This window comes from Bos indicus, chromosome 1 (genome assembly GCF_029378745.1).
Source record: "Bos indicus isolate NIAB-ARS_2022 breed Sahiwal x Tharparkar chromosome 1, NIAB-ARS_B.indTharparkar_mat_pri_1.0, whole genome shotgun sequence".
NCBI lineage: Eukaryota > Metazoa > Chordata > Mammalia > Artiodactyla > Bovidae > Bos > Bos indicus.
This window is the reverse complement of record NC_091760.1, coordinates 150357556-150383198: the sequence shown is the minus strand read 5'-3', so window position 1 is coordinate 150383198 and position 25643 is coordinate 150357556. Positions and strand designations below refer to the sequence as shown.

General features: G+C 46.4%; 1 protein-coding gene across 1 annotated transcript in view; it reads left to right on the top strand.

Moving 5' to 3' along the window:
• The window catches only part of KCNJ6 (potassium inwardly rectifying channel subfamily J member 6), a 345200-nt gene that overhangs the window by 87890 nt on the left and 231667 nt on the right, over positions 1-25643 (top strand). The gene's annotated exons all lie outside the window — the stretch shown is intronic.

Genomic DNA, 25643 nt, shown 5'->3' with positions numbered 1-25643 from the left:
CCGCAGTATAATGCTCTAAGCCCTTAAGCCAAATAAGCAGGATACACGAAGCGTTTTGTAGAGAACAGAAAAAATTAATTATAATAAATCCTGCAAACTGAGAAATGCAATTTCCTGTGTTGACGTTTAAATATTGAAGACCATACGGATATGAAATAAACAGACCACACAGACTTTTCCCCTTGGAAAGGTACTTTTTCCGGTGATAGATTTCACATCTAAAGTGGCAAGGCAAACACCTCTCCATTACCCTCAGGGCCATAAACACCTATTTAGAAGCGGCCAGCAAATTAACCATGGATCTGGCCCACGTTTAACTGCCCCTCTGTCTCCTCCTGCTACTTTTTCTCAAATCCCGAGACGATTTAAATACGCCTGTTTTCCTGTAGCACGGATAATGAACCCTTGTCTCTGAAGGTTCTGACTCCAAGGAAAGGGAGCGATACAAGATTCTGTGCATCACTTTCTCTAATTCCTCACCCCAAACCTCTGCCTAACCACACCATGTAAACGATAGCTCTTAGGGACTTAGTGAAGAACAAGATGCTTCACTTCACATGCCTCTTTTCCTCTCTCCCTTCTGAGTATCCCCTGCCTTTACTCCGTTCTACCCTTCTCTCTGCCTCTAGCCTTGCAGACATAGAAATGTTCAGAGGACTTACCACTTGATTCAAAGAACACCAAACTGGTTCTTTGTCAGGGAGAGGACCTTGAGTCACAGCAGGTGTCCTTCTCAGACCTGGAATGAAACAGTGAGTATACCAGGACCACCATGAAACTGACATGCCCGGGCTGTCAAAATATGGAGTGAGATTGTGACACTCCAAGTAATTCACCATCCATAACACATCCACAGACTTAGTACTCATCTCCAAGTCCAAAGCCATCAACACAAAAGACACAGATTCTCTGAACGCTAGAAAGACCAACAGCTTGGGACTAGCATCAGTGTCCAGGGATGGAGTCTGGGGTGTACGGTGCATTAAACCAAATAGTATCTCATGTGAATTGTGATGCTAACAGGTTTTATGATGAGGATCTTATTAGTATCTGATATTCTAGTTCAGTGAATATTTTTTAACTTACCTAACTAATTTGTAAACCATTAAGGGCCCTATAAGAGATCTACTGGTCAGTATCTCTGATAAAGTTATTTTCATTTTTCTTCTCTATTGGATTCAGATGGATTTAAATAAGGGCCTTCCCAGGACCCTCCCTGATGTGTTGGGTTTTGGTCTTATGTCTGCCCCTGCAATTATTCTAGTGAATTTGATCTATGCATCCACTGGATTAACAGAATGACACCAAAATTTAATTCCAGACCCTCAGGTAGATAAAAGTGCATAGCCATTCTTCTAGAATTTGCTCAGTCTTTTTATAAATAACATATATGCGCTCAATGCACAAAGAAAATTTAAAGTTTGAAGACAGACCTTGGAAACATATCCAACATTTCAGTCCCTTGATCCTAACAAAGATAAATAACATTATAAAATGTGTGTGTGTGTGTGTGTGTGCACGCGCTCAGTTGCATCTGGTTCTTTGACACCCCCAAGACTGTAGCCTCTCTGGTTCCTATGTTCATGGAATTTTCCAGGCAAAAATACTGGAAAGGGTTGCCATTTCCTTTTCCCATAAAATGTATAAGATGCAATATTACTCTCTGAGGGGCTCACTATGAAAGTTAATCATGTGGTCAACACTAACAAATGTTTCACAAAAATGAAATTCCTGAATAATGTCATATACAACCTTATATGTATTCTACATAGGAAAACTTCCTGCTATGAAATGAATACATACTTATGGAAGGAGAGTGTATCTGTAGGCTAAGAAAAAAATTAACATTTAATTGTTGCTGTTGTTCAGTCCCTCAGTCATGTCCAACTTTTTGGGATCCCATGAACTGTGGCACACCAGGCTTCCCTGTCCTTCACTATCTCCTGGAGCTTGCTCAAACTCATGTCCATTGAGTCCGTGATGCCATCCAACCATCTCATCCTCTGTTGTCCCCTTCTCTGCATGCCCTCAATCTTTCCAAGCACCAGGGTCTTTTCCAATGAATCAGCTCTTTGCATCATGTGGCCAAAGTACTGGAACTTCAGCTTCATTATCAGTCCTTCCAATGGATGTTCAGGGTTGATTTCCTTTAGGATTGACTGGTTTGATCACCCTGCTATCCAAGGGAGTCTCAAGAGTCTTCTCCACACCACAATTTGAAAGCATCAATTCTTCAATGCTCAGCCTTCTTTATGGTCCAACTCTCACATCCATACGTGACTACTGGAAAAACCATAGTTTTGACTAGATAGACCTTTGTCAGCAAAGTGATGTCTTTGCTTTTTCATATACTATTTAGGTTTGTAATAGCTTTTCTTCCAAGGAGTAAATGTTTTGGTTGTTTTTTTTTTTAATTTCATGGCTGCAGTCACTGTCCACAGTGATTTAATTACTGCATGATAAATTTGATGGGAACATCAAATCCATGATCACCAGGGAAAAGAGACAAAAACAGAACCACGAATGCCCAGGACACAGCACACTGAATGGGTTTCCAGAGGCAGAGAACATTTTGCTTGTTAAACTGCCGAGCAAAAGCCATCTGGTTGCTAGAACATCCCTGTGTTTAACTAGAAATGGAGGGTGCTTCTTCTCCAGTCCTGTTGGGGTTCACATGCTTATGATGGCTATGCCAGTGCCCTCACGAGGATGGGGGTCTCTTCTTTGTCTTCTACAGCAGGATGGGGAGTATTTCTATCACTTGCCATTAATCACCCATCTCAAAAACAAACAGCATTCATCACTTTTTAAAAGGGCAAGCAAGGGACACAAAAATATTAACAGGGTTTTTAAATGTTTAATGAAAAATGGGCTCCCCTCATAGCTCAGTTGGTAAAGAATCTGCCTCCATTGCAGGAGACCCAGGTTCAATCCCTGGGTCGGGAAGATCCCCTGGAGAAAGAAATGGCAACCCGCCCCAGTATTCTTGCCTGGAGAATCCCATGGACAGAGGAGCCTGGGGAGCTACAGTCCACGGGGTCACAAGAGTCAGACACGACTTAGCAACTAAACCACCACCAATGAAAAAACAACTTGAATAAATACATGACAAGACTTCAAAATATATTTGTCTCATTGTTGAAGTGAAGAGGGGATATGATAAGAGAAAATACAGAAAGGAAGAAAAACAGATGAAATATAAGAAAATGCACCTGAGAGAAATACAGGAGGAAATATATATATATATATATATATATGAAAGTGAAAGTCATTCAGTCGCATCCGACTCTTTGTGACCCCATGGACTGTACAATCCCTGGAATTCTCCAGGATAGAATACTAGAGTAGGTAGCCTTTCCCTTCTCCAGAGGATCTTCCAAACCCAGGGATTGAACCCAGGTCTCCCGCATTGCAGGTGGATTCTTTACCAGCTGAGCCACAAGGGAACCCCAAGAATACTGGAGTGGATAGCCTATCCCTTCTCCAGGGGATCTTCCCAACCCAGGAGTTGAACCAGGGTCTCCTGCACTGTAGGCGGATTCTTTACCAACTGAGCTATCAGGGAAGCACATATGTATAATGTATATATATATAAAACCCAGAAAAAGAGCTGATAAAGAGGAAAGAGACAGAATCAGGGGCAAAGACAAGAAGAGAAGAGAAAGGAGCCAAGCAGATATATTGACAAGGAGGTTCAGGAGGTTAAAATTCATACACTGCACACATGGGTTCATTGGCCATGACTTTGAATGTTTCAAAGGCTATTGATTTTTGCCACTCCCCTTTGACATTTTAATCTCTGTTAGCATCTGTTAGAAGTGGATATTCTCATACTTCAACCATCAGAAACCCTGTTCCAAATGGGCCAGCAGAAAATTCCAGACTAGAGGAAGTTACTCTGAACTTGGCCGTCACGAACCCAGATTTTACTACCCACCCAAGAATGGAAACCAAGCTGAAAGCCTGACCCAAGTGGAGACTCCCAACCTTGCCTATAAATAGGCACATGGTGACCCCAACAAGGAAACCAAATCCCATACTTTCTATCATCAGAGGTAACACTGAGGCTCTGTCCTGGCCCCTAGAATCTAAGTCAGACAGTGACAAATTGGAGGTGTTGAGAGTCATGCAGGGGCTGTGCAATCGTGATCCTTAAGAGTGCCTTTGTAGGTCATTCTTATATAAATTTTCTGTAGGTAATTCTCTTCAGGGTTGTCGATTGCCAGTATATCTCCCCCATCCTTGGGAATATGTCAGACACAGCACAAGAAGTCTCACAGTATGGGTCCACTAACAATGTGGATTGAAATCAAATGTCTGGTCCTGCTAGCAGTGATGGAGTTGTGGGGCAGGACAGGTGGAAATGCTTGGCCAGGACACCTTCTCCAGGCTTCAGAGCCCCTTTCCAAGCCCCACTCCAATCCCCAGCACTCGGCCTGAATTCCTGGAACCCCCACTTTTGCAGCTTTCTCCACATCAGGCACAGGTACAGAGCACATCCCTGAATCAGTAGGCGGTCCTCGGGGCCGGCCACTGCACACTCAGAATCACAGAGGGAGGAACTGACTCTGAGGTTTTCCACTGTCCTCTGTCCAACCTCTCTAGGGCATGTGAGCCCCAGAGCACCCCTTCAGGTCCTCCCCACGAACCATCCTACCCAGGCTGTGCCTTCCGTCATCCCTGTGATCATCGCAACTATAACCCACCTGCACAGCAAAGAGTTCCCCATCACTATCTTCAGATAAACAGCAGAGCAGCCACTGTACCCCGAGCAATCCTCTCCCAGTCAGGACCAAGGTGAGCGAACCGCAGTCCCTCCCACTGTCCACAGACATGGCCTGTTTCCTGAGGCACTTAGAGATCTTGGCTGCCTGCTTGAATGAAGAGGAAATCCCTCCTCCTGCCATGAAAGAAATCGTTCAAATTTAGCCCAGACTCCAAGCGTGCTCGTGTCAAATGAAATGAAGAGTGAGAACCAATTACAGTCACTGCATATTAAATTAGCTTCATTAAAACACAGTGGTTTTAATTATTCATTCTCTCCTGAGAATGAGCTGCTCTGATCACTCCAGCATTGTGTTAAGCCCTGGAAGACAAGAAAATGGGGTCCTTGCTCACAGCACGTGCAGTGTTTGGGCTGAAGGAGGCGGAGACCAAAGGGTAGAGCACCCAGAATGAGGGTCTTGCAGAGGTGGCTTGGCAAGCACCGCGGTTTGAGGCGCACCGCTGTGTGCCGGGCGAGGGGCGGGGGAAGGGAGGGCGAGGGCGAGGGCGAGGGCAGGGGCCGGGGCGGGGGCCGGGGGGTGGGGCGGGTGTTTCCCGCATAGCTCAGTCAGTAAAGAATCTGCCTGCAATGCAGGAGAACTGGGTTGGATTCCTGCGTCGGGAAGATCCCCTGGAGAAGGAAATGGCAACCCACTCCAGTATTTTTGCCTGGAGAATTCCATGGACAGAGGAGCCTGGCGGGTTACAGTCCATGCTGTCGCAAGAGTCGGACATGACTTTGTGACTAAACCACCAGCCCCTGTGTGCAGGCATTATATAGGCACCCAAAGAATATGCAGGTTTCAGGACTTCCCTGGGGGTCCAGTAGTTAAGAATCCACCTTCTAAAGCAAGGAATGTGGGTTCTATCCCAGGGAACTAAGATTCACACATGCTATAGTGCAACAGGACCAAGCACCCAACCAAGACCCAGCACAGCCAAAAATAAATCAAAACAACAACAGCAAAAGGCTGTACGGGTTTCGCCAGGCAACCAGTAGGGATGTGAGTGCCCGCACCCAGCACCCAGGATCCAGCTCAGGGAAGCAAGGGAATGGCTAGCTTTCGGGACAGCCAGCACTGATGGAACAGCAGTGAAGAGTCAGGGCATCAAGACAGCTGACAGCTGGGCACCCAGGCAAGAGTCAGGTCATAAAAAGGTGAGTCCGAAGCCTGGATTTTTTTCCCATGGGTGACAGGGAAGCACTTAAGTGCAGCAAAAGAGCTAAGAGGGGAAAGGTGAGTCCAGGAGCTGAGAACCTAGAGCCAGGACGGGTCCAGCAGAAAGCAGAAGAGTCCGCAAGGGCAGGGATGACCACCACCATGGCTCCAGAACCGGCCCATGGAACAGGAAGCTCAAGTGGGAGCCCCAGGAGCCCAGGAGAGCAGGCAACGAGATTCTCCACAGGGGCACCTTTGTCCCGGAGTGTGGGGTTCCTGTTGGCAGGAGGAAGGAGACAGTCCACTTCTGTATTAAACTCTGGCCCTGCACTGCTTGCTGTGGTGTTGAAAGCCCTGTATCCCCTTTGGGAAATGCCTGCCCACCCTCTCAATGGCACTGTTGCCCACGCCTACCCCCAGCCCCATTGGGCAGGATATGGGATTTCAACACAAGACACCAGTTTCGCCAACCCCTCCCCAGTGGAAAGGGCTTCCCAGGGGGCTAGAGATAAAGAATCCAGCTGTCAAAGCAGGAAATGCAGGTTTGATCCCTGGGTCAGGAAGATCCCCTGGAGGAGGAAATGGCAACATACTCCAGTATTCTTGCCTGGGAAATCCCACAGACAGAGAAGCCTGGTGGGCTACAGTCCATGGAGTCAAAAAAAGAGTGAGACACGACTTAGTGACTAAAATAGCAACAGGAAACAATAACCCCAATGGAAAAGGACGATGTCACCTTCCAGGCAGAGGTGGGTACCCAGACGTTGGTCTCTGTTCATGGTTGGTTCAGTTCAGTTCATTTCAGTCGCTCAGTCGTGTCTCACTCTTTGCAATCCCATGAACCACAGCACGCCAGACCTCCCTGTCCATTACCAACTCCCATAGTCTACCCAAACTCATGTCCATTGAGTCAGTGATGCCATTCAACCATCTCATCCTCTGTTGTCCCCTTCTCCTCCCACCTTCAATCTTTCCCAACATCAGGGTCTTTTCAAATGAGTCAGCTCTCCGCATCAGGTAGCCAAAATATTGGAGTTTCAGCTTCAACATCAATCCTTCCAATGAACACCCAGGACTGATTTCCTTTAGGATGGATTGGTTGGATCTCCTTGCAGTCCAAGGGACTCTCAAGAGTCTTCTCCAACACCACAGTTCAAAAGCATCAATTCTTTGGTGCTCAGCTTTCTTTATAGTCCAACTCTCACATCCATACATGACCACTGGAAAAACCATAGCCTTGACTAGACGGACCTTTGTTGACAAAGTAATGTTTCTGCTTTTAAATAAGAGACCCCATAGCTGGACTGTATGTAGGACAGTGGAGGGCATTTAGGACAGGGCAGAGCAATTCTTTGCGTAAGGTCATTGGGGAGAGAAATGACCCTCTCTCGGGGACTAAAGCTGTGTCAGACGCACCAGATGGTGCTTTTAAAAATGTATGTTCTCCTTCCCAATAAAACTCTACACTTTCAACATGGAAATCTGTCTCTCAGACTCATGCTCTCACAGGTAGTCGCAGAATCATCACAAAAGTAACACAACTTGATTTTTAAAGGTTATACTCCATTTATAGTTATTATAAAATACCTGTTCTATTCCCCATGGCCTTTAAAAATTGTGAATCCCTGTATTGTTCACCTGTATTTATATCATTTATACTTCAACTCTCAGTTCAGTTCAGTCACTTAGTCATGTCCAACTCTTTGTGACCCCATGGACCACAGCATGCCAGGCCTCCCAGTTCATCACCAACTCCCAGAGTTTACTCAAACTCATGTCCATTGAGTCAGTGATGCCATCCAACCATCTCATCCTCTGTCGTCCCCTTCTCCTCCCACCTTCAATCTTTTCCAGCATCAGGCTCTTTTCAAATGAGTCAGCTTTTTGCATCAGGTGGTCAAAGTATTGGAGTTTCAGCTTCAGCATCAGCCCTTCCAATGAATATTCAGGACTGATTTCCTTTAGGATGGACTGGTTGGATCTGTTTGCTGTCCAAGGAACTCTCAAGAGTCTTCTCCAACACCACAGTTCAAAAGCATCAATTCTTCAGTGCTCAGCTTTCTTATAAAGAAAGCTTTCTTCTCTAACTCTCACATCCATACATGACTACTGAAAAAACCATAGCTTTGACTAGATGGACCTTCATTGGCAAAGTAATGTCTCTGCTTTTTAATAAGCTGTCTACGTTGGCCATAGCCTTTCTTCCAAGGAGCAAGTGTCTTTTAATTTCATGGCTGTAATCACCATCTTCAGTGATTTTGGAGCCCAAAAATATAGTCTGTCACTGTTTCCATTTTTCCCCCATCTATTTGCCATGAAGTGGTGAGCCCAGATGCCATGATCTTCATTTTCTGAATGTTGAGTTTTAGGCCAGCTATTTCACTGTCCTTTTTCACTTTCATCAAGAGCTCTTTAGTTCTTGTTTCTGCCATAAGGGTGGTTTCATCTGTGTACCTGAGGTTGTTGATAACATCAACTCTACTTCAATTAAAAAATGAAAAAGATGACAGAATACTAAATTCAAATTCTGAGGGAAATGATTTTCAACCTGAAAATTTATACCTGGCTGACTGATGGTTAAGTTGGAGGACAGAATACAGGCATTTTTAAGTCAGAAAGCGTGTGCTTACTCGCTCAGTCATGTCCGACTCTTTGCGACCCCATGGACTGTAGCCCTCCAGGCTCCTCTGTCCATGGGATTCTCCAGGCAAGAATACTAGAGTGGGTTGCCATGCCCTCCTCCAGGGGATCTTCCCAACCCAGGGATTGAACCCAGGTCTCCCACATTGCAGGTTGGTTCTTTACTGTCTGAGCCACCAGGGAAGCCCCCAACCCCATGCAACCTTTAAAAAAAATCAATAAAAGGAAAAAAAAAAAAAGAATACAAGAAAGAAGAGAAGATGGGTTACAAGAGTAGTGAAAGAGGTGAAAATTTTCTAAAGTAAATGTATGAATCTAGTTCATAAAATTCACGTTAATCACTAGACCTAAAGCCAGATACTGTCTACAGTTCAGTTCAGTCGCTCAGTCATGTCCAACTCTTTGCGACCCCATGAACCACAGCATGCCAGGCCTCCTTGTCCATCACCAACTCCTGAAGTCCACTCAAACCCATGTCCATTGTGTCAGTGATGCCATCCAACCATCTCATCCTCTATCATCCCTTTCTCTTCCCACGTTCAATCTTTCCCAGCATCAGGGGCTTTTCAAATGAGTCAGCTCTTCACATCAGGTGGCCAAAGTATTGGAGCTTCAGCTTCAGCATCAGTCCTTCCAATGAACACTCAGGACTGATCTCCTTTAGGATGGATTGGTTGGATCTCCTTGCAGTCCAAGGGACTCTCAAGAGTCTTCTCCAACACCACAGTTCAAAAGCATCAGTTCCTCAGTGCTCAGCTTTCTTTTTAGTCCAACTCTCATATCCACACATGACTACTGAAAACAGCATTACCTTATTGCCTTTGAGGATTGAAAGTGGGTAGGAAGACCTTTTTGTGTTTTATACTCTTATTATCTGCATTTATTTTCAGTTTGGATATAATTACTTGTAGTAAAAGATTTAACAAAACTTCTAAAAGGCATCCCTTAAAAAAAAACAAGTAACACAACTTAAAGTCAAACTTAGGGCTCTTGAGCACTGGTTCTTGCCCTTACACAGGGTAAGTCATCGCTTCATTCCTTGTGACGAGTATCTAAATGAGCTCCTGTGCCAGCCGCCCAGGGAAGCGTCGCTGCCTCTCCTTGTTCTAACAGGGAGGTTTCAGGGCTTCCTAAACCACCCCCTGGCCCCCATATCTGTCAGCTCTCCCTGGCCGTGTGCCCTTGACTCTCCTTGCTGTCTCCTCCTTCTGTGTCCCACCCGGTCTCCCTTCTCACGTGTCTTCCTCGTCAATAGAGGACACATGTTGCTCGCCCACCCAGCGTCTCCTCCAGACCCTCCTTTGGGGAGCTTCCCACCTCCCCTCCTTTGCACCTCCACACCTGAGATGACAGCCGGTCCCCCCCTTGCAGGTGAGCTGATGTGGACGAGCCGGGGGCTGGGTGTCTGGCGGGCACACATGCCACAAGCAGCCCCGCCCTCCCCAGCAGCCCTGCCACGTACTTCTGGGACCAGGTTCTGGAAGTCCAGCCTCCAGGCTGGGTCTCTGACTCTCCAGGGAACTTTGGAAGCTCCATCCTTCCCCTTGTCCATCCCGCTCACACTCACACTCGCCAGACTGACTAAATCAGCAACTCTTAATGGGTGCATTCTCCCTTTTTGTGTCTTTTTTCCTGGGTTCAGGACAAGGGGAGGGGGTGCCCAAGAATGGATGCCCAGAGGGGCCAGCGTGGAGGCACAGAAGATGGTGTTGTATGTCGGGTCCCCACACCGTACATTGTTTAAGTCCCACCGTTAGGCAGAAATGCTTCCTTTGATCCAAAATGATAGAGTCTCTTCTCTGGGTGTGCTCCTCTAAAAAGCTGGTTTTTTGTTGTTGTTTTGTTTTGTTTTTTCACTAAGAGGCATACGCTTTCCTTACTGGAATACATCTCTTTTGAATTCAAGGATGATCGCATCCTGCCTGAGATGATGGACCTGTTGAGTTGGAATCAGAGATTCTAGCTCAGAGGTGAGAGGACCTGAGAAGGCCCATAGACCTCGTACCGCTTAATGGTCTAACCCACCACGCCCTCCCTGGTCCCCCCTTTCCTTCCCTCCCAAGTCGCTCCTCATGGGGACTTCCCTGCTTCTGTGCTTCTCCTGCTCCTAACACCCAGCTCCAAACAAGAACGAGGTTTTCTCTTTGCCATCTCTGCAACAAGTGTTCCATTTAAAGGACTTAACTGGTAGAAACACACAGCTGTGTTTGAAAAACAGTGAATTAAGTAAGTAAATTTCAGCTTAGTGTGCCTGACATTTGTCCAGGTTATGACTGTCCTTCACACAGGAAATGGAGAAAATCTATTTTCTCAAATTCACTTCCCTCCCTTTATGATTTTGGAGGTCACCTTGGCCCTCACCTTCTGATTAATGTCCCTGATTCGACTGGTGAGGAATTCATCTCAGGCACCAACCACTCCTCTGGGGCGCTCAGACAAGCTCCACCAGGGCTTATTGCCTTGGGCATCACTGACATCTGGTTCTGGATAGCTGTTTTGTCGGTGGTGCCCTGGGTCTTCATTGATGAGAGCGCAGGCTTTCTCTAGATGCAGCAAGTGGGGGCGACTCTCTAGTAAAGGTGTGCAAGCTTCTCATTCAGGTGGCTTCTCTTTGGCAGAGCACTAGGCTCTGGGGCTCACAGGCTTTAGGAGATCTGGAGCAAGGACTTAGTTGCCCCCGGAAGCATGTAGGATCTTCCCTGACCAGGGATTGAACCCACATAGCTCAGTTGGTAAATAATCTGCCTGAAATGCAGGAGACCTGGGTTCAATTCCTAGGTTCGATTCCTGGGTCAGGAAGATCCCCTAGAGAAAGAAATGGCAATCTGCTCCAGTATTCTTGCCTGGAAAAGCCCATGGACAGAGGAGCCTGGCGGGCTACAGTCCATGGAGTCGCAAGAGTTGGACACGACTTAGTGACTAAACCACCACCACCACCACCCCTGCATTGGCAGGCGACTCTTAACCACTGGACCACCAGGGAAGTCCCTGGATAATTCTTCACTGTGATGTTGTACATATTGAAAGATGTTTGGCAGCATCCTTGACCTTAGCTCGGGCTTCCTCAGTGGCTCAAATGGTAAAGAATCCGCCTCCCATATGGGAGACCCAGGTTTGACCCCTGGGTCAGGAAGATCCCCTGGAGAAGGAAATGGCAACACACTCCTGTATTCTTGCCTGGAGAATCCCATGGACAGAGGACTCTAACGAGCTATAGTGCATGGGGTGGCAAAGAGTCGGACACTACTGAGTGACTGGAACTTGACCCTAGCTCACAAAGTTCCCATGCACCTTCCCCCAGTTACCTTCCAACATCACTAAATTTGTTCTGGGAGGCAGGTCACCACCCCCAGCCCCCTACCCCCAGTGGGAGACTGGGAATCACTGCTCTAGACCAATGAGCACCAATCCTTTGTGCTTCTGTAGCCATGGTGGGTTTTTCCAGTCAACTGCAGATCTTTCCAAGGTCTCCAGTATCACTCCCTGCTGTATCCACCACCTTCGACTTGATTAATGCAGGAGTGGAAACCTGAGTCAACCCTGGTGGCCACCAAGAGAATCTATCTGCCTCGATTGCCTGCTTCCGGGGGCAGCCGAGTCACTAGTATTTCTGTTTCTATTGATGATGCCATTGACTGAAACTCAGAAGATAAAGGGAATTTTCCAGCATGATAATGTTCAAGAAGAGAATTAGAAATGGCACAACTCCTGGGGCTGGCAGAAAGGGGAAAGGTGGAAGGTAGGGGGTGGGGAAGAGGTGGAGACCTCCTTTCTCCCAGAAGCCGGGAGGAATATCATTCTTTCCAAAAGAGCAGTTTTAGGACCTGCCCATTGGCTCTGTCAATAGCTTTCCTCTCGCCCTTTGCCCTTCGGAGCTGCTGATGGTGGAAAGCCCAGCTCTGGGGCGCTGCATCCGCTCAGCCCTTCCCTGCTGGTTTCCACGTGCCCTGAGCTCAGGGGCCACCTGAGTGAGTGAGTGCCATCAGCACCTCACTGGTGTGTCTCTCTCTCATTTGGGGTCACAAGGACTCTGCTCTTGTTGTTCAGTGGCTCAGTAGTGCCGACTCTTTGCAACCCATGGACTGCAGCACGTTAGGCTTCCCTGTCCTTCACTCTCTCCCAGAGCTTGCTCAAACTCATGTCCATTGAGTTGGTGATACCATCTTAACCATTTCACCCTCTGTCACCCCCTTCTTCTCCCGTCCTCCATACCTGGGCTCTGGTCCTCCATTTTCCACCCTGCTTAGAAAAGGTCATGGCACGCAAAGAAGGTGTTTGAGGCATATAAGTCACTGTGCCACCAGCCCGGCTTGGCCACCTGGAGACAGTCACCCTAGCCAGGCTGCCACCACCATCTGCGGCGGGGCGGGGACTGGCCAAGAACAACCAAAAATCTCTCTCCATCTCCGTCATCACCCCCACCCCATCCGCACACATCTCAGCAGCAGTCCGTGCTCCCCAGTCTGCTCTGCCAAGCCCCTGAGAGAGCACAGGTGACCCCCAAGGCTGTCCAGGAGCTGGGACTCCCCCTGGGGCACCAAGGGCAGAGCACCCCTCCCCCGAGTTGGGGGCCCAGCTCCCCACCCCTTGCCCTAGCTTCAACCCAAAGGAGAAAAGTAAACAAATCCACGTTTGAACTCTCCTGCTTCCTCCGCTCCCCTTTCCTGCCTCCCACCCTCTGCCTGTCTCACTGTCCTCCCCTCCCCCTCCCCCGCGCTGCCCCCTGGAGCCTGCCCCGTCCTCCCACCACCAGTCACCCCCACTTGATCCCTCCCCTCCCTCCTCCCACTGCGTGAATTCCTGCCCCCCTCCTCCCACCAACTGTCAGACCCCCTTTGCGGAGCCTCTGCGGACGACAGGTCTCATCAGGGGAAAGAGTGGGAAAGAGATGCTGTGGCCACTAGCGTGGGGCCAGAAGCGGGGGAACTCGGGGTGTCAGGCATCCGTCTGGGCCCTTAGGCTGCAGACAGAAGAGTCCCCCGCCCAGAGGCATGGGGCCACGAGAAAGGCAAGAAGGCGGGGACAGATGCCAACCCAGAGCCAAAGGGCGCGATCCCGTGTGTGTTTAGCAAGCGCTGAGCCTGAGATAAGGCGGGTGCGCTGGGAGTGAACAGATGGTCCAGGGAGCAGCCAGCACCACTGACGTACCAGGCTCCCGAGAGCACGGCACAGGTTGGGGTGCAGGGGTGGAGGGTTGCCCTCCACACCTGTGGCCAGGTCTTTCTCAGACCCGGGCTGATGGGAGCCCCTGGGTGGAGGAATCTGTTTCTCAACCTGCCCAACCCTCTCTGCCTGGCTGACACTTCCAGCAGCAAGACAAGGATGCCCTCCAGGGAGCTGGTCATCACTCACCTGTCCCTAACTTGATTCCCCCAGGCTGGGCTGGTGCCGCTTATCCTAACACCCCCTCCCTTTCCCCCAGACAGCTTAGGGTTCTCCGGGGGGCTCCCTCCACCTCCCTGAATGTGTCTGGAGAGGGCACACATGGGCACTGGCCAAGACTGAACTAGGGTGAAGGTAGATGGCAGCTGATGGGAGGGAGTCACTTCCCAGATTTCACCGAGTCTCGGCTTTACCAAGAGGAAAGGGCTGCGGTGGGCGGGTGGGAGGGTGTTCAGCAGTAAAAACATCCCTGCCTACATTTCTCATATGCTTTTCTGCTTTGATTTCATCTCTCCCAAGATATCAAATTTCAGGCTCAAAGGCGTTAGGAGGAAGGGAGGCGGGGGGCGTCTTGATGTTTCAATACTGACTCAGAGAGTCTCTCTGAAGCCCAGAATTGCATTCATAAAGGTTTCTACATAGTTGGCGAAACATCCCTGGCGTCCTGGGCCAGTGTGATCCTTCTAGGGAGAGCTCCTTCCGTCACCGTGGTCTTCTGCAGGATCTGACGGCCACTCGGCCCGCTCCAAGTTGGGAGCCCCACTCACAAACTACTTACCCCTTCTTCTCTGAGTTTCTGTGGGCTTCCCTGATGGCTCAGTTGGTAAAGAATCTGCCTGAGATGCGGGAGACCTGGGTTCAATCCCTGGGCTGGGAAGATCAGCTGGAGAAGGGAAAGACCCACTCCAGTATTCTGGCCTGGAGAATTCCATGGACTGTATAGTCCTTGGGGTTGCAAAGAGTCAGACAACTGAGTGACTTTCACTTTTCACTTTTCTGAGCTCCTACAACAGAGCTTAACAGCCACCTGGCAGTGTTTTGATAATGTGTATAAAGCTAATGGATATGTATATATGAGCTAACATGTATACTTATGCACATGAGCATGTATAAATAAATGTATTTGAATATGTATATACATGCATAAGCTAATATACATGATTGAAAGCTAATAAATATATATATTCATATGTCACATAATGTACAATGCATAGAAAGCATTTGGCACAGCAGTTGTCCCCTATCAGGCACTCAAACACAAAAATGAACCTTCTACTGCTCCTCACACCTCACTTTACTTGCAATCCTCAAGCCCATTGTAAGGCTATTCATACTGGTGAGTTTGTCCCCTTGTTCTATGTTCTATTCTCTTAAAGATGCAAGGATTGTGGCATGGCTGTATGAATTTATGAGTTGACATTAGGTACTAAAACTTTCCATTGACTGATTTCAGTTACCTTGGGGATTTTAGTATGCAGTGTTCGTTACCTGTAGCCCGTTTGTTATGAGAAGTAATATTTCACCTTCTACTTGAACTTTCATCCTGGCCAAAGCGTCTCCTCATGGGTTTCATTGCTAAATAAACTGTAATCCTTTCCACTCATTATGCAGACGCTTTCCTCCCAATATCATATGCTCTGTCCTGGAACAGATGTGATACTGATGATGTTTGCTCCCTGGATTCACACGGTCCAGTTCACAGAATTAAGAGAGATAAACCTGACTGTGGATTTCCTGAAGCCAGACCAGGCATCACTCCCTGCTGGTTTGCAAGGGCTGCCTTCTTAGTAGATATTTAATTCAGATGATGGCCCTGGCTCTCACCTAGGAATAAATGTCCAAGTAAATCAAAGAAAGGTGCCCCGTATCAGTGTGTCCTGACTTCTAAATAATCCCCTTCCCCAAATTATTTTCTCCTCCAAGTTGCTGGGTCCCTAACCTATAGGCTTATGACTTTGCAGCCCCTCTTTTTTTCCTCCCCAGCACACAGTCTCAACAAGAACGCTCTTGCAAAAGAACAGATAGGAAGAAACAAGTCTGGACTTTTTTTTTTTTAATTCAAGATGCTCCTCTCCCATGTAAGATCCACATTCTTTTCCCGTGGCTTTAATGAAAGAGAAGGTGTCAGACGCATGTCTGAGATCCTCCCATGGAAAAGATTTTCTCACAATTTTCTCCTGCCAGATTTGCACACGTTACACCATGACCATCAGCAAAGGAAGAATAAATCAAGGAATAAATCAAGGGTTGTGTTTCTCAGAGTGCAGGATTCCTCCCTGCATCCTACTTTTTTAATCTAATTTTTTAAATAAATCAAGGGTGTGTGTGTGTGTTAGTCGCTCAGACACGTCCAGCTCTTTGTGATCCCATTGACTGTGTAGCCCACCAGGCTTCTCGGTCTGTGGGAATTCTCCAGGCAAGGTTACTGGAGCTGGTGGCCATTCCCTTCTCCAGGAGATCTTCCCAACTCAAGGATTGAACCCAGGTCTCCTGTATTGAAAGCAGATTCTTTACCCTCTGGGCCACCAGGGAAGTCCAAAATTCAAGGGTGGGTCCATCACAAATAATTAACCAAGTGATCAATAAGTACTTAGCAGCAGGCACCTGAGCGTGTGTGAGAGGGGAGGTAAATTATAAAACAAGTGTCAGGAAAAACCTCATATTTATTTATTGAATTTTTTTTTTTAACCAAGACATAAAACCAGATGAAGTGGAGCTCACAGCACATTTCCTGGAGGAACCTCAAGGTTATGCTGAAATTCACCTCCCTGTCTTTCCGTATCGGAAAGACCACAGGGCCATTATGGGGATACTTTTTGAATCTGCTGGTTGTAAAACAAAAACAGTAACGATTTGCACATTTCTTTTTTTTTTTTTTTTTGCCTGCCTACCTGCCTGCCTGACTCTACCCGCTACGCTACCGCGGCTGGCTTCCGATTTGCACATTTCTGTACTGATTTTTTTTTAATTGGGGTTGCTTTACAATGCTTTGTTGGTTTCTGCTGTACAGTGAAGTGAATCAGCTCTCAGTACCTAATGTCCTCCCTCTTGAGCCTTCCCCCCACCCCACCTCCATCCCACGCACCTAGGTCCTCACAGAGCACCGGCCTGGGCTCCCTGTGCTATCTGGCAGATTCCCACTGGCTGCCTGTTTCACCCATGGCAGAGCCCATGTCAGCCCCAACCTCCCAGCTCATCCCGCTCTCTCCTTCCCCCCTCGCCACGTTCACATATCCTCTCTCCACATCTGCAAGTCTCTACTCCTGCCCTGCAAATAGGGTTGTCAGACCATTTTTCTAGATTCCACAGAGATGTGTTAATCTACAATATTTGTTTTTCTCTCTCTGACTCTTGACCCTGGGATGTCTCAACCCTGAAGCGGCAACTTGAAAAGGGAGAGGCTCCTTGAGGGATTCAGGAAGGCTTCGGGAGAGTTGGACCTTGGAAAATGGACAGGGCTTTACCAGGGAGGTGAAGGGGATCACAGTGCTGCTTGTTAGAGGGTGGTGGGCAGCTTGGAGGTGGCCATTCTTTCAGGAGAGAACACTGGAAGCAAGACAGCAAGCGGGGGTTTGGAGAACAGTGATCAAGACACATTGGCTAAAGCTGGACATTTTAAGTAGGGAAATAGAAAGAAAAGTCTAAGCATGGTGGGTAGGGCATTCTAAGTAATGCTGGAGAAGAAATCTCTCAGCTTAGTTCAATTCAGTCGTTCAGTCATGTCCGACTCTTTGTGACCCCATGGACTGCAGCACACCAGGCCTCCCTGTCCATCACCAACTCCCAGACTTTACTCAAACTCATGTCCATTGAGTCAGTGATGCCATCCAACCATCTCATCCTCTGTTGCCCCCTTCTCCTCCTGCCTTCAATCTTTCCCAGCATAAGGGTCTTTTCAAATGAGTCAGTTCTTCGCATCAGGTGGCCAAATATTGGAGTTTCAGCTTTAGCATCAGTCCTCCCAATGAATATTCAGGACTTATTTCCTTTAGGATGGACTGGTTGGATCTCTTTGCAGTCCAAGGGGCTCTCAAGAGTCTTCTCCAAAACCACAGTTCAAAAGCATCAATTCTTCGGCACTCAGCTAAATTGTCCTAAGGCCTAACATTTTCTGAAGTTTATTCCTAGGGCCATGGGTCCTGTGACATCCTCAGACTAAATTTTTTTTCTTTCTCTCCTTTTTTAACTTTTTTATATGCATATGAGATGAGGACATTAACCAAATTTACTGTGATAATTCTTTCAAAACACATGTCACATCCTTATGTTGTACACCTTAAGCATACAGTGCTGTTTGTCAACTATATCTCAGTAAGAGTCGGGGGGAGCGGAAATCACCTTTAATCCCTCTACCTAATCACAAGCAAGAGAAATGATAATAATAATGACTGGAATTCACTGAGTGCCACACTGGACCTGGTCTTTCAAATAAGTTATTTCTAATTATTATACTAACCTTGCAAAGTAGGTGTGTGCTCAGTCGCTCAGTCATATCTGACTCTTTGTGACCCAATGGACTGTAGCCCTCCAGGCTTCTCTGTCCATGGGATTTTTCTAGGCAAGATTACTGGAGTGGATTGCCATTTCCTCCTCCAGGGGATCTTCCCAACCCAGGGGTCAAACCCACATCTCCTGCATTGGCAGGTGAGCTCTTTTACCACTGAGCTGCCAGGGAAGCCCCAAAGTAGGTATAACTAATACTAATATCCTTCTTTTACAGATGAGGGATTATAAGACTAGCCAGAGATATCACAGAACCACTTAAGGCAGAACCAAGTTTCCAAACAGAACTACCTTACTCATGCTTTTACTGAAGCATGTGACTTTTAGCTTCAGACTAATTTTTTAAAAATCAGGTTTGAGGAGCACTGTTAATGATTCAACCCTTGTAGGAGTTACCTGCACCTCCCCTTAGGATTCCCACTGTCTGTAAGTATCGTAAAGGCTTTAAGATGCTCTGAAAGAGAGAAGTCTGCTTAAATTCTGCTGTTGTTGCTTTTGAGTTGCTAAGTCATGTCCAACTCTTTGTGACCCCATGGACTGCAGCACACCCGTCTCCTCTGTTGTCCACTCTCTCCCGGAGCTTACTCAAATGCATGTCCATTGAGTCAGTGATGCCATCCAACCATCTCATCCTCTGTCATCCCCTTCTCTTCCCACCTTCAATCTTTCCCAGCATCAGGGTCTTTTCTAAAGAGTCCGTGCTTTGCATCAGTGGCCAAAATATTGGAACTTCAGCTTCAGCATCAGTCCTTCCAGTGAATATTCAGGGTTGATTTCCTTTAGGATGGACTGGTTTGAAATTATTTAGTTGAATGAAACGCTGGGCTCCAGCAGAGATCCACATCTTAATGCCTGGAATCTGTGGATGTTACCTCACATGGGGATAAAGCAGGAAGAGGTCTTTGCAAATGTCAAGTTACGGATCTTGACTTGGGGAGACTATCCTGCATTATCCAGATGGACCCTAAATGCAATCACATGTGTACAGCAGAGGTGGCAACATGAAGCCAGAACAGAGAGATGTGAAGATGCTGGCCTTAAAGGTTAGAGTAAGGCAATCACAAACCAAGAGCTACTCACAGCCCCATGTTCCCAGAACCTGGAAGAGGCAAGGGAAGAGGGAGTGTGGTCCCCCTGAAGTCCTGCTCTCAGACTGCTCACCCCCAGAACTGGGAGAGAACACATTGCTACCGTTTCAAGCCACCCAGGTTTGGGTACTTTGTTGTGCAGGGCATAAGAAATGAACCCAAGTGGGGCTATTTGTTGAATGACAGTTTTCCTCTGAATTACGTTTGTCTAACAGTTATGACACTATGAAGATGGAAATGTGAGATTAATAGAAGTCCTGGCCAGGAGATCCAGGGATTTACCACCTGGGAATTTTGAGATATCCTGATACTTGCATGCATGGTAAATCACTTCAGTCTTGTCCAAGTCTTTGAGACCCTGTGGACTATTGTCCGCCAGGCTCCTCTGTCCAAGGGATTCTCCAGGCAAGAATACTGGAGTGGGTTGTCATGTCCTCCTCCAGGGAATCTTCCTGACCCAGGGATCAAACCCAGATCTCTTACATCTCCTGCATTGGCAGGGGGGTTCTTTACCACTAGCACCACCTAGAAAGTTCCATCCTGATACTTACTGACCCTCTACGTTAACCAAAACAAAACTATGCATTATTTTTTATAAAGACCCCTTTCAGAGGGCTTTCCAGGTGCTCAGATGGTAAAGAGTCTGCCTGCAGTGCAGAAGACCCTGGTTCGATTCCTGGGTCAGGAATATCCCCTGGAGAAGGAAACAGCAACCCACTCCGGTATCCTTGCCTGGAAAATCCCATAGACGGAGAAGCCTGGCAGGCTACAGTCCATGGGGTCGCAAAGAGTCAACTGAGCGACTTCACTAGATGTCCATTCTCCTAAAACAATTTGTGTTGTCATATAAGACAAAGTCTAAATGTTTGTTAGAAATGCCTTAGCTCTTCCATGACCTGGCTATTGAAAATAGTGTTGCAATGAACATTGTGCGTGCTTAGTCGCTCAGTCATATTCAACTCTTGCAACACTTTGGACTGTAACCAGCCAGGCTCCTCTGCCTATGGGATTTTTCAGGCAAGAATACTGGAGTGGGTTGCTGTTTCCTTCTCCAGGGGATCTTCCCGACCCTGTGTCTCCTGCATTGCAGGCAGATTCTTTACCCACTCAGCCATCGGAGAAGCTCCACAATAAACATTGAGGTGCTTGTATCTTTTTGAATTATGGTTTTTCTCTGGATATATGCCCAGGGTGGGATCGCAGGTTCATATGGGTAGCTCTATTTTTAGTTTTTAAAGGAACCTCCATACTGTTCTCCATGGTGGCGGTACAAGTTCACATTCCCACCACAGTGTAAGAGGGTTCCCTTTTTTCCACATCCTCCCCAGCATATCTTGTTTGCAGACTTTTTGATGATGGCCATTCTGACTGGTGTGAGGACTACATACCTCATTGTGGCTTTGATTTGCTTTTCTCTAATAATTATGATGCTGAGCACCTTTTCATGTGCTTTATAAACATCTGTATGTCTTCTTTGGAGAAACACCTATTTAGATTTTCCACTCAGTTTCTGCTTGGGTTGTTTGTTTTTTTTAATATTGAGCTACACGAGCTGTTTGTATATTTTGGATAATGATCCCTTGTTGCTTCAGTTGCAAATACTTCCTCCCACTCTGAGGCTGTACTTTAGTTTGTTTATGGTTTCCTTTGCTGTGCAAAAGCTTTTAAGTTTAATTAGGTCCCATTTGTTTTCATTATTCTAGGAGATTCATCAAAAAAAATCTTGCCGGTATTTATGTCAGAGCATTCTGCCTGTGTTTTCCTCTAAGAGTTTTCTAGTATCCAGCTGTCCATTTAGGCCTTTAATCCATTTTGAGTTTATTTTTGTGTGTGGTGTTAGGGAGTGTTCTAATTTCATTCTTTAACATGTAGCTGTCCAGTCTCCCAGCACCACTTATTGAAGAGACTGTCTTTTCCTCATTGTGTAATCTTCTTCCATGGTTACAGATGACGTAACCACAGGCGCGTGGGTTTATCTCTGGGCTTTCTATACCATTCTTATGATCTATACTTCTGTTTTCACACCAGTACCATACTGTTTTGATAACCGTAACTTTGTAGTATAAAAGAAATGGATGAAGATGTGACACATATACACAACAGAATATTTATTATTCAGCCATAAAAAAGAATGAAATTAATACCACTTTCAGCAATATGGATGGACCTAGAGATTGTCATACTGACTGAAGTAAGTCAAATGGAGAAAGACAAACATTATATGATATTGCTTACGTGTGGAATATAAAAAAGGGCTAAAAATGAACTATCTACAAAACATAGAGTTAAATATATAGACAATAAATGCATGTTGGAAAGTGTAAGTGTTAGTCACTCAGTTGTGTCTGACTCTTTTGACCCCATGGACTGTAGCCTCAGTCCATGGAGTTCTCCAGGCAAGAATATTGGAGTGGGTAGCCATTCCCTTCTCCAGGGAAATCTTCCCAACCCAGGGATCGAACCTGGGTCTCCCATATTGCAGGCAGATTCTTTACCGTCTGAGCCACCAGGGAGGCCCCAAAAATGTTTACCAGGGGATAAGGGAGGGAGAGACAAATTGGAAGATTTGGATTGACATACATACACTATTGTATATAAAATAGATAGCTGAATAAAGACCTACTTACTGTATAGCACAGGGAGCTCTACTAGACACTCTGTAACGACCTACATGGGAAAGGAGCCTTTGAACAGAGGATATGTGTATATGTGTAACTGAGTCACTTTGCTGTAGACCTGAAACCAAGGCAACATTGTGAGTCAGCTACACTCCAATGGAAACAAAGAAAGAAACGGTTGGCTGTGGCTTCAAGACAGAGCAGCTGCCGCCCAGTGAACCTCAGATGGCTGGGGAAATTCACACCTTGTAAAAGACAGATGAACTTATGGAGATTTAGAGTTCTCTGTGAAATCCCCTCCCACTGGTCCAGCTGTGCCAACACCAGCCAAGCCATGGACCCAACACCCAAGGAAAGGAAAGCGTCTTACCACGTCCAGCGTCCTGTCAGCAGAATACTCCTCTCAGTGCTGGAAAAGGAAAGATGCAATTAACAAGACTTTTTGGACAAATAATACCCCACATAAAACAGTAGCCAGATGTCAATTAGAAGCTCTGGAGAACAGAGCTGTGTGGGTTTTCAGAAAGGAGAGCTCCCTCATTATAGAAGCCCCAGAGCTGGTCCAAGGATGCTGGTTGTTAAGTTGTCCCAGGGAGGACAGAATTGGGCACCTGGGCACCCTCAAGGAGTGGGGTCACTGCTCTATCCTTATATGCTCTTCATTGTCAAATGATATCCAAGGGCTACTCCCTAACCTCCAGACCTTCATAACCAGGGACATATCAACTCCAGTGGTTCTTACAACTGCCTCTCTAAAGGTCAAATTCTGGGCAACTGGCTCATCCAGGAATAGTAGCTGCAAGCTGCAGGTCAGTTCAGAAACTCTCCTTTGAAACACTGTGAGTGCAACACTTTTTTTACCACATAGGTATGACAGCTCCTGTGAGTTTATTCTCCACCCCCGTGTGAATCCCCACATTGACTCAGATACGAAATCACATCTCTGGTTGCCCCTAACACATGTGCCTAAAGAAATCTTTTAAATGATACAACTGTTTGACAATATAACTCTAACCCAATATGACTGCAGCAAAACTCTGTCATTCAGCCATTATTTATGTAGTTGCTGTGTATCTGCCTTTTTGCTGGATGAGATGGAAGATGCAGACTGTATCAATGGCCTTTTTGCTGGATAAGATGGAAGATGCAGACTGTATCAGTGGAGTAGAATTTTCTAGTTGATTACCCAGACCCAGCTGGCTGGAATCTTCCTATAACCACATACAATACATTTAGGAAAAATAAGAAAATGACAAGAGAAAAAAATGTACTCAACACATATCCCTAACACAGTAGACATACATATTTGTTAAGTGAATGACTGAAAACAGAGATTTTGTTGAAAGATAATTACCCTCTAAAGGGGAGTAATAGCTTTGAGTATAGGGTTTCCTTTTGGGGTGATGAAAATGTTTGAGAATTACATGGAGATGATGTTTGTGCAACACTGTGAATGTTTTAAATGCCACCACATTGTCCATTTCAAATGGTTAATTTTATGTTATGGGAATTTAACCTCAATTTAAAACAAGTAAATTCTTTCCATACTATGTCCTGATGTCCTGGGCACAGAACAAATATAATCACATCTTCACAAAACTTTGCAACAGTAGTTGTGGTGACTAAGAAGCAGAAAGATCCATAGGCCAATAAATCCTTGCATGGGAGAAGCTTTTATGTTGCCAAACTATTTGATAAGACAAAAGTACTAAAAGTACTTGTAGAAAAGTGCTAGAAGTACTTCTAGAAAATTCCATTTTCCCTATCAATTTACTTATGGCCATCTAAGTTAGTTGTTGTGTTCAGTTACCAAGTCATGTTCAACTCTGCGACCCCATGGACTGCAGTATCAGGATTTCCTGTCCTTCACCATCTCCCTGAGTTTCCTCAGACTCATGTCCCTTGTGTTGATGATGCCATATAATCATCTCATCTCTCTCGTCCTCTGTCGCCCCCTTGTCCTCCTGCCCTCAATCTATCCCAGCATCAGGGCCTTTTCCAACGAGTCGGCTCTTCGCCAAGGTGGCCGAAGTATTGGAGCCATAGCTTTAGCGTCAGTCCTTCCAGTGAATATTCAGGCTTGACTTCCTTTAGGATGGACTGTTTGATCGTCTTGCTGTCCAAGGGACTCTCAAGAGTCTTTTCCAGCATCATAATTCAAAAGCTTCAATTCTTGATCGCTCAGCTTTCTTTATGGTCCAACTCTCACATCTGCACATGATTACGGTAAAAACCATAAGCTTTGACAAAAGCACTAGAATTACCTCCCAATACTAGAACTACTTCTAGAAAATTCCATTCTCCCTCTCTATTTATGGCCATTTAAGTTAGAATATCCGTTTTCGAGTCTGCAGCAAAAGACTGTTTGCAGCCTTTCCCATAAATACGGAGTCCTCAAAATGCAAATTTTATATCCTTGAGTTTCCTAGGCACCATAATTCTCTTCATAAAAGAAAAAAAAAATCTCATTTTTTTGATGAGGACCCTGATGTAACACTGATGGTTGATATATTGGTCCAGGGTGCGGTGGGAGGGAATGAGGGGAGGACAAAAGAAGTGAGTCTGAAATAGAGGCCCCCAGACTTCTATGTGAAGGGAACTATCTTTTACATAAAAGTCAGAGTCGGGAGAGGTGGTGTAAAGAATAAAAATGATTAAAACTGCACCTTGGAAGATGAGCAGAACCCACGTGTAATGATATTTTGATGTATTTTGGCAGAAATCAAAACAAATAACCAGATAAAGGATTAGGCACTCGATGACAGTGCCAGAGGGAAAGTGACAAATTTGGCAATAATGTGCCCAAAGCAGTGCATTCCCGATGCTGGGGAAATAAGACTGGCACCGGGGAGGGCTTTGCCTTGTCAGTTACGTATGTGCTGTGGTGTGATAAGAATACAGGTGCTCCCATCCCTGGGTCCCGGCACAGGGTTCCAAGACCCCGTGCAGCTTCTTGAGAGACAAGAGCATCTTTATTCTGCTAATGAGATGCCTCAGGACTGGCCTCTAGACCAATTCAGGACAGGGGCTGGTCACCAGAAATATCAAGCCCAACCTCGGTACAGGGGAGGGGGCTGGAGATTGACTTCAGCCATGTGGTCAGTGACTTCCTGAATCATGTCTAGATAATGAAACCTCAGTATAAACTCTGGACATGAGGCTGGTGGGGCTTCCTGCTTGCTGAGTCCACTGACATCCCAGGAGGGTGAAGCTCCCTGACTCCATGCGGAAAGGGCCTGGGAGCCCTTCCCCTAACCCCATCCTCACCAAAGTGTATCTTTTATTCAGTTCAGTTCTGTTGCTCAGTCGTATCCGACTCTTTGCGACCCCATGGACCGCAGCACACCAGGCCTCCATGTCCATCACCACCTCCCAGAGTTTACTCAAACTCATGTACATTGAGTTGGTGATGCCATCCAACCATCTCATCCTCTGCCCTCAATCTTTCCCAGCATCAGGGTCTTTTCAAATGAATCAGTTCTTCGCATCAGGCAGCCAGAGTATTGGAACTTCAGCTTCAGCATCTGTCCTTCCAGTGAACACCCAGGACTGATTTCCTTTAGAATGGACTGGTTTGATCTCCTTGCAGTCCAAGAGACTCTCAAGAGTCTTCTCCAACACCATAGTTTAAAAGCATCAATTCTTTGGCATTCAGCTTCCTTTATAGTCCAACACTCACATCCATACATGACTACTAGAAAAACCAT